This window comes from Gymnoscopelus braueri (assembly GCF_963280865.1).
Source record: "Gymnoscopelus braueri genome assembly, chromosome: 17".
NCBI classification, from domain to species: Eukaryota; Metazoa; Chordata; class Actinopteri; order Myctophiformes; family Myctophidae; genus Gymnoscopelus; species Gymnoscopelus braueri.
Genome location: NC_137617.1, coordinates 29,563,825 through 29,576,001, shown reverse-complemented (window position 1 = coordinate 29,576,001; position 12,177 = coordinate 29,563,825). Strand labels below are relative to the sequence as shown.

Below are 12,177 nucleotides of genomic sequence, written 5' to 3'. Positions count from 1 at the left end.
CGCTCCTCCACCTACAGCCTACGGAGGATGCTCTACGCCTGCGTTGCCATGTCCGCTTATTATAAGCGACCTTGGGCTTGTTTTTCTGTAGAGTTGCTTGTAAACATTGGTAGTTTGCCGGTTTTTTGGGTCTTGTTTCTAAAGTGAAGTTGCTTATTTAGGCTTGCTTCCAAAAGTTTTGATTATTATTTAAACAAGTGGTTCTCAAATATTTTCATTTTTCAGAAATGTTTTGTGCCATGTGTTGTTAGAATGTTTTTTTTAAAAAAAATCCAAATATTCCACATTTTATTGCAAGAGTTTTTGAAAATAGCAGATCTACAAGCTCACACACGCTTTCTTTTGGGCTTGTTTTCATAGACCTGGTTGCTTATTTCTCTCACACAACATGGCAACACTGGCTCTGGTCTACACACGCTACTACAGCACATCTTCACACTGAGCTCGTCTTCCCACCCTCAGACGTGGTGGTGCTGCTCGTGCTCTACAATGTCGGTCCTGTAGAGAGCGGTAGATAGTTTAAATAAATAGCTGTAGTATATGCGGGGCGACAGACAGACAGACAGTCAGAGAGCTAACTCTCCTCACTTACTTACTGTACATAAGCGGGAGGGAGGAGCGAGCGTAGTATATTATTTCTCTCCATTCCTTTCCTTTTCCCCCTGTCGTGGCAAGCAGCCCACTGCACACACACACACACACACGCAAAAAAAAAGGAAAAAAAGGCAACTGGGACAGCATTTTGTTTGTTTTGTTTGGCGTGCAGAAAAACACCAGGAGAGAAGAGAACACATCCTAAAAAACGGACAAAGAGAAGGAGAAGTCGCCTTATTGCGGAGGGAGGAATAGCTCGTTGGCTGTTAGTGTGTGTGTGGGGGTGTGTGTGTGTATGTATGCATGTGTATGCGTGTGTGTGTGTGCGTGTGTGTATGTGTACCACCAGACACTTGTGCTGGAAAGCAAGAAGGGGGGAGCAGCAGCCCGGCTCATGACTTTTCTCACTGTTTTCCTTCTCGAAATCCCACCCGCTTATTGTCGCGTCCTCCAGCCCGCGTGGAGCAACACCACGGTAAGTGTTACTATCACGCATTAGGTCAGTAATTACAGCGTTGGATGTGAGTGCATGGTTTCTTGCTCATGTTAGCCGCGGTGGCTACACACACACTGTGTGTGTCAGTGTGTGTGTGTGTGTGTGTGTGTGTGTGTGTGTGTGTGTGTGTGCGCGCGTGCATTAGGCGGTACTGTAGGTAGGCATGGTTTGACAGATCAGCAGTAAGGAGAGGAGACACAATGTAGCCGATATACAGTTACAGTAAAGCGCGGTTTATTAATAAAGGTGTGCTTGTTTCGGACACACAGCCGCTGTTTATGGACCTAATGTGTCCCTGTGCTTTCTGGTTATTGTTGCCGAGGTGGCGTTTAGAGCGTGCAAGTTGCATGGCGATAATGTGTTTGTTTGTGGTCCGCTATATATTTTCTTGCTGCTGCTGCCTTATGGGCCCGAACTTGGATTTATGCCTGCTGCACTCTGGCGCACGTACAGACTACAGACACATGCGTGGGCGTCCACGCGCGTGTCACACACACACACACACACACACACACACACACACACACACACACACACACACACACACACACACACACACAAATATTGCAGCATGTGATTGAAAGAATACAGTGCAATGATGATGATGATATATAAGCCTAGTATAATGCTAGAGACAGGCAAAACTCTATATTTGCAGCAGTTACAGTGTGTGTGTGTGTGTGTGTCTGTGTGTGTGTGTGTGTGTGTGTGTGTGTGTGCGCGTGTAAAGTTACCAACTTAATGTAACGTACTGCTCTCCATAATGCAGTAATAATATAGCCTGGATTTGTGTGTAAAAGGTTTTTTTTCTATTTTTTTTATCAGTATTGCAACTACTAGCAGAAATTCAATGCAGGCAAGGCATTATGAAATGGCTCAGCATTTTTGACTACTAGCATTACAGATGTACTGTACATCACAATGCAGTATTGGTAAAGTCAGTTGTTATTTACCAGTAAAAGTGTATACCGTAATTAAATTGGGCTGGTATTCTGAGATGCAATTATGTTTAAAAGTGGGTCAGTGGTTCAGTTCCCACTGAGTGCCACCTGCACGAACAAAGGGTATACAGTAATGCCGTCATAACGCACTTTGGATGAAAGTCCACCTCACAGAATTTTATGGCTTGTCTGCTGTCTTGATGCTGTAATACACAGGGCCACTTGTGGGTCAATGCTGATGGGCATCACTGCCCAAAAAGTGGCATCATTACAACAAAAAAAAGAAATGAGATCCGAGGCACTCTTCATGAAGTCAAAAAGCTTTAATACCACAAGCTAGTTCATGATAAAACATAAAAAAATGCCCTCATGTTTTGGCCCACACGTAGCCGTTATCAGGGCCAATCAATGGCTTCATTACATTAATGACAACAGAACTTACTGTTAAACAGAGCAAAAACATTGAACTTACATCTCATGTTGTGTCCAGTCTGCCACTGAGAATATGCTCCATCTGTCTTGCCCCAAAACTGCCAAATGCACCACAGCCTTCTGTTGTTTACAGGTTGTGTCTGCAGACTGTCATTTACTCGGCTCACATAATAATCCCCATTAAATGATAATCTCAGTTGGTGGTGTATCACAGCTCCGGGTGATTATCGTGACAACTATTTCCTTAGTGTGGCTCTTTTCTAAATTAAACCCACCTCTGCGCTGTGAGTGTGTGTGACACAGCTGTAATAATTAGATCAGTGAACGCATCCACTTCACACAGAGTCTGTTCAGAGTCCCCCGTCCACAGAGGAGTTCTCTTCTTGTCTTGCACTGATGGAGAACGGTAGCTTAAAAGCAGTTGTGCCCTTTCACTCACATTTATCAAGCTGCCAACAGAAGCGGCTGGCACACAGGCACAGACTGATAGACTGTTTCCAGGGCACTGCACACACCAATATTCCCATCCACACGGTAATCAGAAAAGGAGACTGCTTCTCCAAAGTAAATAGACTTGATGTCAAACTTGATATCTATTCCCTGTCTTTGTTTTTGTTTGATGAAGTGGAAGATTATGGAGCATGCATAAACCATGAAGACATCACACCCACAACAGGTGTGTAAATTAGTTTGAAATGAATGAATGTTAAATGCTGTATATTTGGAGTGCACACCCTCCTATCATTCTGCCTGTATTTACACTGTACTCTAATAATGAACGTGGGTGCAGTCACCCTCGCAATGCTTCCAACATTACAGAACTTCTCTATCCTTCCCGCCGTATACTTTGTCTTTGGAGTAGTAAGCAAACAGAGGGAACATTGGTAAATAAAGTGTTGAATGTGCTGAGAAAAGGTGTGGGGAGACTGGCAGTGGAAACCAAAGTAAATAACTTTAAATCGACACTGTGTGGAGCTGAGAGCACAGTGTCTGGGGAGTTTTCTCCACTTAGCTGCATGTGTCAGTCTGTGCTGAGGAGGTGATTAAACACACAGCGAGATGGAGGGCAAGATCGGCTGCCTGGCATCACTCCAGATAACCACCATATGTATTAATCATTAGCTAGTGCCTTAAAACACTGTGTTCTCTCCCTGGGTTGATGATTAGCCATCAGACAAATCTGCCATTCAACTATAAACATTTCTCCTGAATGTACAGTTTCAGATGAAGCCTTGTGTGTGCGTGAGGCAGATCTGCTTGAGGATGCAGTACGATGAAAAGCTTTGAGTCGATAGTAGTTCCGTCACAAGCATGCAGATGGACATGTCCTATATAGTGTACGCACTCAGGAGGTAATTTCCTATAGTTTTCCTTCAGCCCGTATTATTTTTCCATACGTGGTGCAGGTAGGGGGAAAAAACTGGCTTTTGCACCAGGCTTTGCATTTAGCCATAGAGGTGCTGAATGCTGTATCTCAATGTAGCCCAGAGTGACCTGGTCTATATCTTCATATCTTCTCTTCTTATGTCTGTGTCTTGGGATGCCTGCTGGCTGGGGCCTTTTTTGTGTGTGTGTGTGTGTGTGTGTGTGTGTGTGGGGGGGGGGGGGGTATTGCAGAGGAAAAGGCCTCTCATTTTGTGACCCCACTGTCTGTGCCTGTCTGTTTCTTTTCTCCCTCCTCTGCCTCCCTTCTTTCTTCCTTTCTTTCCATCTTTCTTTCCCTCAGTCGACCCCCCTTCTCGTGCCCTCAGTAGGGCAGCAGTGCTGAATGCCTTGGAAGCAGGGAAAGAGAGTTCAGTTATATAACCTCGGCTGTGCAGCTGATGTCCTGGTCTGAATCCACTGTATTATGATGTCAGAGCTGCCCCGGGGAGGGGAAAGGGCATTCTGGGTAGTCCAGCATGTCGAGAGCTATTCCTGAACAGTCTGCCGACGGAGAGAGCGGTAGGAATCTGTCTCCCGCCTCTCCACTGCCCCAGACGACACAACATACAAGACACGCCTAGGGTTATTTTATTCAGTTTCCTGTGCTTTGACCTTAACTCATTCACTGCCACAATTATTGCTGGCCGCGTTTGCCCACTGCCAGAGATTTTTCATTGAAAAAAAAAAGTACTCAGGAGCCGAGATACAGAATTTTTAAGTTTTAAGTTAACAAGGAAGTGGATGGGAGTGTAGATCTTTAAACAATCATATCTCCTTGGTCTTTGGGTCAAATTTGAAAAAAAAAAAATTACGTTTTTTACGTCAGTGGCAGGATTGGTAAACGGGACAAATTACGTTTTTTACGTCAGTGGCAGTGAATGAGTTAATAAGCGTACTGCTCATCCTATAGAGGCTCGGCCTGGGGGCGCCGTGCTGCATTTGTCTCTGTTCTTGCCTGATTAATTAGATTATATCACCCATACTCCATAGGCTCGCACACTGGTTCATGGACTCAGCCAAGACAGAGCGCTGCCGAGCACGTATTTATGCCAGGGTCCAGGCGCCAACAGATTTGGGCCACCATATATCCTGTGTTGACCAACCTTCTTAGTTGCATCAGCACAACAAAGCCGTCACTATTAAAATGTTGGCAAAAAAAAAAATACATGATTGATTGGTCTTGGCGGAGGGAATAAATTGCCCTTTTTGTGCATGAAAAGTGAGATTACTCAAACGACTAGGCAAACATTGGGTGGCTTTGTTAGTGTGAACGTATGCCCGCATACCATTGTGCATCCAATTTGTTGGTAGGGCCTGGGGTAGCTTGAATTGAATCGGGACGAGACGCTCCCTTGGGCCTCATTAATGTGCGATTTCACTGTGATAAAAGAGCTATCGTTGATAAACGATTTTTTTTTTGACAGCAGATTGGTAGCTGAGAAAATGTGCTATTTTAATATCATGACAGGAAAATGTTCTCATGTAAGTGTTCTTTTGCTGAAGCAGTTGAGCCAGATGACAAAAAATTGTGCCACTGACTGTAAAAGAGAGAACTCAACGCAAAACAACTACACTAACAATATCAAGGGCAGTGTCTGCAGTACAGTACAATATATGTGACCTGTACTGCTTATATTATACCACCAAATTTCTCTGACATTAGAAAAATTACAGTAAAAGGTAATGAGACATTCAAATGTTCCAGTGTCCCACACTGTCAAAGCAAAACATTACCATGGACAAAACTGGAATCTTCAAATGTACAGATTAACTTCAGAGCAATACAACTTGCTCGGAATACAGCTTTCCCGGGCGTGATACGCAGTGGAAAAGAAACAAAAGGCTATCGGATGTGAGGTGCGGTGGGATCCTTTAAAGCTGTAGCTAGGGGTGAAAGGTGGTACTGTAACTGTTGTGTGGTCCTAATTGTAGCCCGTGGTGAGAGAGATCAATGACACTCTCTTATTAATTCCGAACAGGGCCCCGGCCCAGTGGACCTAATCAAATGAAATCTAAAGAAGGAAAAACTAATTGCTTTCTACAGTGGCGAGGCCAGGTCATCTGAACTCAATAATATGCCTCCACTTTCCCTCTCTCTCTCTCTCGTCTGATATCTTCAACCCCTCTCTCTCTATGTGTCCCCCACCTTCTCTGCAATAAAGGAAATTGTATGCCTTTTTTTCCGTTGTACTTGGCACCCAGGACTTGTGTCTGAGTCCGTCTCCCCCCTCGCTCAGCCTCATTAGCTGAGCAGAATGCAGCTAACCTCTCTCCATGAAGGTGTGTGTGTGTGTGTGTGTGTGTGTGTGTGTGTGGGGAAGGGGAGCTCTCTCGCTCCGCTCTGTTATGGCAGAGGCTGAACTTTCAAGCTGAATGTGTGTAGAGGGCGAGGAAAGGTTCCAGCCGTTGATAAGCGTGCTTTCGTTTAGAGCATGACAGCGATTATCAGTTGGGGAAGGGGGGATCTGCGTATGCCTTCACACAGGGCCACCAAGTGTCCTGCTGTCTTCCAGATAACAAGCCCACACACACACACACACACACACACACACACACAGTAGGTAGTGTTCGTTTGTTTTGTGACCCTTGAGTTTGTGGCTTTTTATTATTATTATCTTTGGCATTTTTATGCTTTTTTAGGTAGGTCTTTAGATAGGTCAGTGTAGAGAGACGGCAAACCAAGGGCAGAGAAAGACCAGAGTCATTGTGAGACGAGAGCAGATGTCGGATTCGAACCCAGGTACTACAGTTTGTGCACTAACTGGTTGAGCCACCAGGCACCCAAAGTTTGTGAAAGGTTGTTTTTTAAATCTGTGTGTCTCTCTCATTCTTTTAACCCCCCCCCCCCACCTTCCCTCAATATATCTGTTTTCTCAGCGCACAGCCTCTTTTCTTTCTTCTCTTCTAGTGGTTTCCCCCACCGCTCCTCAGTTCTTGTCGTTTTTTATTTGGTTGTTTCTCTTTGACAGAGGTTTCCATGCAGATGGTTGCCAGAGACTCCCTCCTTAACTCTCCTCCTCTCCCCTCCGTTCTTTCCTTTCCCCTCTCTTCGGTATCATTTATACGGCAAGAAGAGCGCTTTACCCTCCCCCTCTCACTGTCTCTCTGTCTGTCTGCCTGTCTGTCTGTCTGCCTGTCTGTCTTCTCGCCCTCCGCTCTCCCTGTGCAACAGCAGTGAGTGCAGCATACAGCTGAATCACAAGGGAAAATAATAACATATAAACTGACCTTTATTGGCAGTAGAGAGTGGTGAGGCTGTTTTACGTGGCCACACGTCTCTCTTATTAACAGCCGTCATGGCCAGCCCTGCCCGGGTACGACGGGGGCCACTCACAAACTGGCTTTTCATCAACAGAAATACTTGGCACTGGGGCCCTTTAGGTTTATTTTTGCCCGGGCGAAGCCAAGTGTTTTACGAGGGGGAGCCCATCCGACACTTGGCTGGCACCTAACCTCCCTCCCTCTCTGTCCCCCACTCCCCCTTTCTCTCTCTCTCTCTCTCTCTCTCTCTCTCTCTCGCTCTGACACACCCCCTGTATCTTCCTTCTCTCCCTCTCTGCTTGCTACCTGCATGTGTTAACTTACTGTGAAAAGAAATGAAGCCGCCACATATTTGCAGACTAGGCCGGTGTCAGGGAAGCTACTCCGAAAGCATAGCCTAGTTTTTGCAAGCCACCAAACATATCACGGTGAACTACTTAGCAATTTGCTAAACTTTTTTTAAACTATTTATTCTCTTAATAAAGTTGTTTCTATTTTTCTGTTTTGTAAAGCAACTTTGAGTACCAAGAAAAGTGCTATATAAATGGGATGAATTAGAAAAAGTAGTTGAAAGATTGTCATATATGAACATTAGCAATGTGATGTGGAAAAACAATACAGACAGAGTTCAGTAATATAACTTTAAAAAGTTGTTCCCGATCACCTCAGTTAATCAGAATGCTTTTGCTGGAAAAAACAAAACAACTTCCTGTCAGCCATGCATTCTGAAACGTACACACTAAGCCATAACAATGGACCTATCAGATTAGCTGTCGGAGCACAATGTCTTATTTACCCAACACATAATTTATGGATCAGGATTAGAGAGAAAGAGGCGGGGTTGGGGTTTGAATCAAGAGCAGCAGAAAAGGCAACCCCTTTCTTTTCCTCTAATTTCTTTTCTTTTGCTGTTCCTGTAGTTAGCGACATCAAAAAGATACCAAAAAGGTAATTGATTACAAAACAATTATCACAGATCTGTATATTTAGTACTATTGACAAACTGCTGCAGAATGTAGTTAAACTACATGTAATGAAACATTCAATACACATCAACTCTAGGGCTGAATGACATTTTAATGTTAGTTTTTTTTGTGATACGTATTTGTGATATTAAAAAACTAAAGCTACATAATTAAAATTTCACCAGATGTGCAGCTTTTAACTTTAATAGGTCCATTTGTTATATTAATCACAGTAGCAATGATTGGGGTGATTAGGGAAATAAGGCAGATGTTCAATACTCAACATGACACTATCACACATGATTTACTGAGAACAATTGTGATCGGTCATTCACTGTAGACCAGTAACTAAGAAGTCATTACAACAGACTAAATTATGTTATTTATTAGTTGGACTAGACTGTTTCTTCTGCAAGTTAGTTGTGGAAAACCTTGTTAGTTTTAGAGTAAGATGACTGATGAGCCCAATTTACGGTACATTACCTCCTTTGCCATGTGACCATTGCACATACAGTACGTGCAGTGCGTGCATTGCGATGTTGACGCGGAAAGGATTATAGCTCAGCCCTACAGGACTCGTCAAATGAACGATTTTCCCAAGCAGCCTCTTCTACTTACACATAGTCTGTAGCGACAGACGGATGTGGATTTGAGATTAAATCGGCACCAACAATATCGCTATCCACGCCTCCTGGGGATAATTTAATCTGCTCATAATCAGCACAGCTCGCGGGGAGAATTACAGGAGAGAAATATGTGCGTGGCGGCAACGGGGGTGTTTGTCTTTGCTCTCCTACTACTAGCGTTAATGAAAAAGGGAATTCAGTGCATAAAACCAACTAATGAACGACAATTGCAGATTTGCTTTTGATTTCGTATTGAGCACACCGACTCAAATTCAAGTACTAGCGTCTTGAATTGAGTCATATTTATTTAAATGTTTTTAAAAGAGCTGCAGAACCTCAATATTTTATAATGCTGTCCCACGATGTGCGTGTATTGGCCTAACCACCTCTTTGGCACAGAGTGAAGCCTGCTTGATGACTCTGGTGATTGAGTCAATGATGTATACATTACTGTGTTCTCGCATGAACATTTTCCACCCCTTTACCATATCATCTGCTGAGGTAATGAATAACCTCGAGATGTGCTTCATAGAAGCCCAACAATTAGAATTTTGGAAGTGTGCCAAGTTCTACCATGGCTGTATGGCTCATCCACCTTGTATATAGGTCATCATTTCATTAGAGTAGAGGAGGGGAGGGGGGCTAGATTTGACCTGTTTTAAAATAAAATCCCCATCAAATCCCCATGCGTGGTGCTGTTGTCTTAGCTGTTGCTTTATTTTTTAGCATTTTTTTTTTACCTTGCTAAACAAACCCCCCTCTCTAACCTGGCCTCAGAGGAAGTCAACCGCAAGAGTAATGGTTTCGAACGTGAGCCCCGAAAAGTTTGCCCCAGCGTAATAAGCGGGTGGCTGTGGTGAAGAAACATTGTAGTTTTTATTGCTCTTCCAGTCGTCTGATGTCTTATGTGAGCAATTTGGATAGATTGGTTCCAGTGGCTGACCACCCCGCCCCCCCTCGTCACTTTTACTTTACTTGCTTATACTCCGAGCAACTCAACCTAACCTATGTTTTTTTTCCCGCTGCTAGACGGTGGCAGACTGAACAAGCCTAGGCTGAGTAAGAGATTCTTGTAGGGTTGCCATTCAAGTTATTATAAGAGTATAATACAGGTGCCCTGCACCGCTGCACGTGCATGTGAGTTCACGGCACGTGTGTGGTGTGCATGTGTATTTGACTGGCAGGTAATGAGGGATATGTGACAGTTTCATAGGTTGGCCATGATTTGAGTTATATAACTGGTGCATAACCCCCAACTACTCCTCCCCTTCCTCCTCTCACTTCCTGTGAACGTTCTGTAGACCACTGGTTGTCAAGGTCGGGTCTAGGGGCCCACCAGGGGTCCAAAATGAACCCTTACATGTCTGTAACCTGAGAGTGTACAAATGGAACCAAATGGAACGTAGACGTCTCTCCAGCTGCCATAGCGGCAATACTGTCCTCACACCGCACCCTCCTTATAAGGATATTTTGTGTATTTGTTTTGTATATACAGTAAGCGTTGGTGTAAGGCAAGGCAATTTTTTATATAGCACATTTCAACAAGGCTATTCAATGTGCTTTACACAAAACATCAAGCAAAGGAAACACAAAAATAAAATTATAAAATGACATTAGGATGCATAAAACAAAAGAAGTACAAATCTCTTTCACGGACTCTATTATAACAGAAACATTTGAACGTTTTGTGGATGCTTTCAATTACAATCCGATCCTTTTGGACAAGACGATGGAGAAGTTCCTGATAACATTTCCGGGAGTATATCGATCTAAAACACGCTCACAGGGCACTATACTATACTGTTTTTTAAATCAAACTTGTCAAGATATTGTTTAAAGGGCAGAGGACGTGTCGGGCGTTTTTGGAGTTAATTGAATAAGACGCCAGCGTACAACCCTTTAGGGTGTTAGCCTGTTAGGTATTGTGTTGGGATGCGATGGGGTACAGTAGTAAATGGGGTTTACTAAGCTCCGTGGTAGTGGGTTGGAACATTTCCCCTGTGCCACCCCTCGGATGCCGAAGTGGCAGATGGTTTTAATAAGTCAAAGAATGGTTTTGTTTTCCACAAGTGAGACGACAGGGAAGAGTTAATGGAGAAACCTACTAGTGCTGTATGCCCCCAGACCCTGTGTGAATCATGCCAAGTCTGACACCTGCTTTAAAACAGTTTCCTTTTTTTCATACAGTTGTGTGACTGTGAATGGCATGCCCTGCACGCTGTGTTCAGAGTTCAGACAGACTGATGAGGCAGTGAGAAGATAGAGTCGGTGCCTCGTGCAGATAAGCATCTAAAATTCAGGAGTGCTAGAAAACAAAAAGTTGTTCAAGCACCATCATGTCCCTAATCCATAATCTTTCAGAAGAGTGTAACTGAAACAAACAAATATACAACATATTTTGAGATACCGGCCACTCAGCCTTTATAGCCACAGGGTCTCCACAAGTTTTACATCTCAGCCAGCAGTGAAGGCTGCATCCATCCAGCAGATGGAACAGAGATACCTGTGGTGTTCATCAACTATCCTGGATGTACACTATTCTCCCAGGTGGATATCATGCTGGATGATAGACTGATAGAACAGATAGTCATCAAACACATGATCTGCACTGAGGGGTGAAAGAGAGTTTACAGAATTATGCAAAGGAGACCCTGGATACAATATTTAGCTGTGGGCTGTTTTGTAAAGATACAGCACCGGCAGGTGATAAACAACCATTGCCTGGTGGAAGGAGCTAGTTATTCAGAGACCAGTCGTGTTTTTGAGCTGATAGCAGATCATACAGTAGCACCCATTCATTCAGATTAAAATGTTCTAAGAAAATCTATTGTTAAACAGCGTATAAACTCTCTCTCTTTCCATACTTTTCGCTTTTTCATACAAGTCTGTTTCGGCAAACTAAGGCCACTGTCTATGTTCTAAATCATTTTCAGTGACTTATTTAAAGATCCTTGCGTGTTCCTTCAATCCGTGAGTGACTGATGCTGAGGAAATAAATGCATTTTCTGCACATGATCCATTGAAAGCAGATAATTCATCTCCCTGAAATAAGGCTTTTTATAAAGGATATTTCAGTAGCACTAGTAAACCCCGTCCTCCTGTTTGGTTAACATTGCCTTATTTTCTTCTGGAAAGCTTAATTATTGTATCTGCAGTCAGTCTGATCCCCAACTTTTTTTCCTCATCAACTGTTTGTACTGCCTATCTGTTAAACACTGTTTCACAGAGTGCAAAAAAAAAAGTGTTATTTAATATTTGTCCCGAGCATATTTAAACAATAGCAAATCATTACTTTTAGACTGATAGTTCTACTAGCTTTCCCCTGGTTTCTGTGATTACACATACTGTACTTGTTAATTACATTCTAAAAAATTATTACTGACATAATTAATCAGTTCATCAAAACTAAGCAGATAGTTTGTTTGTCATCATCACAT

General features: G+C 43.3%; 1 protein-coding gene across 3 annotated transcripts in view; it reads left to right on the top strand.

Annotated features, from left to right (window-relative positions):
* The first annotated feature begins 712 nt into the window (after positions 1-712).
* Positions 713-12,177, top strand: part of LOC308105480 (thyroid hormone receptor alpha-like) — a 169,806-nt gene continuing 158,341 nt past the window's right edge. For 2 of the 3 annotated variants that reach the window (XM_080456224.1, XM_080456223.1), the window contains exon 1: positions 713-1,069. The gene's annotated coding sequence lies outside the window, so the exon portion shown is untranslated. Of the gene's footprint in view, positions 1,070-3,088; positions 3,140-12,177 lie in introns of all 3 variants that reach the window. The other variant, XM_080456222.1, reaches the window with a different exon arrangement.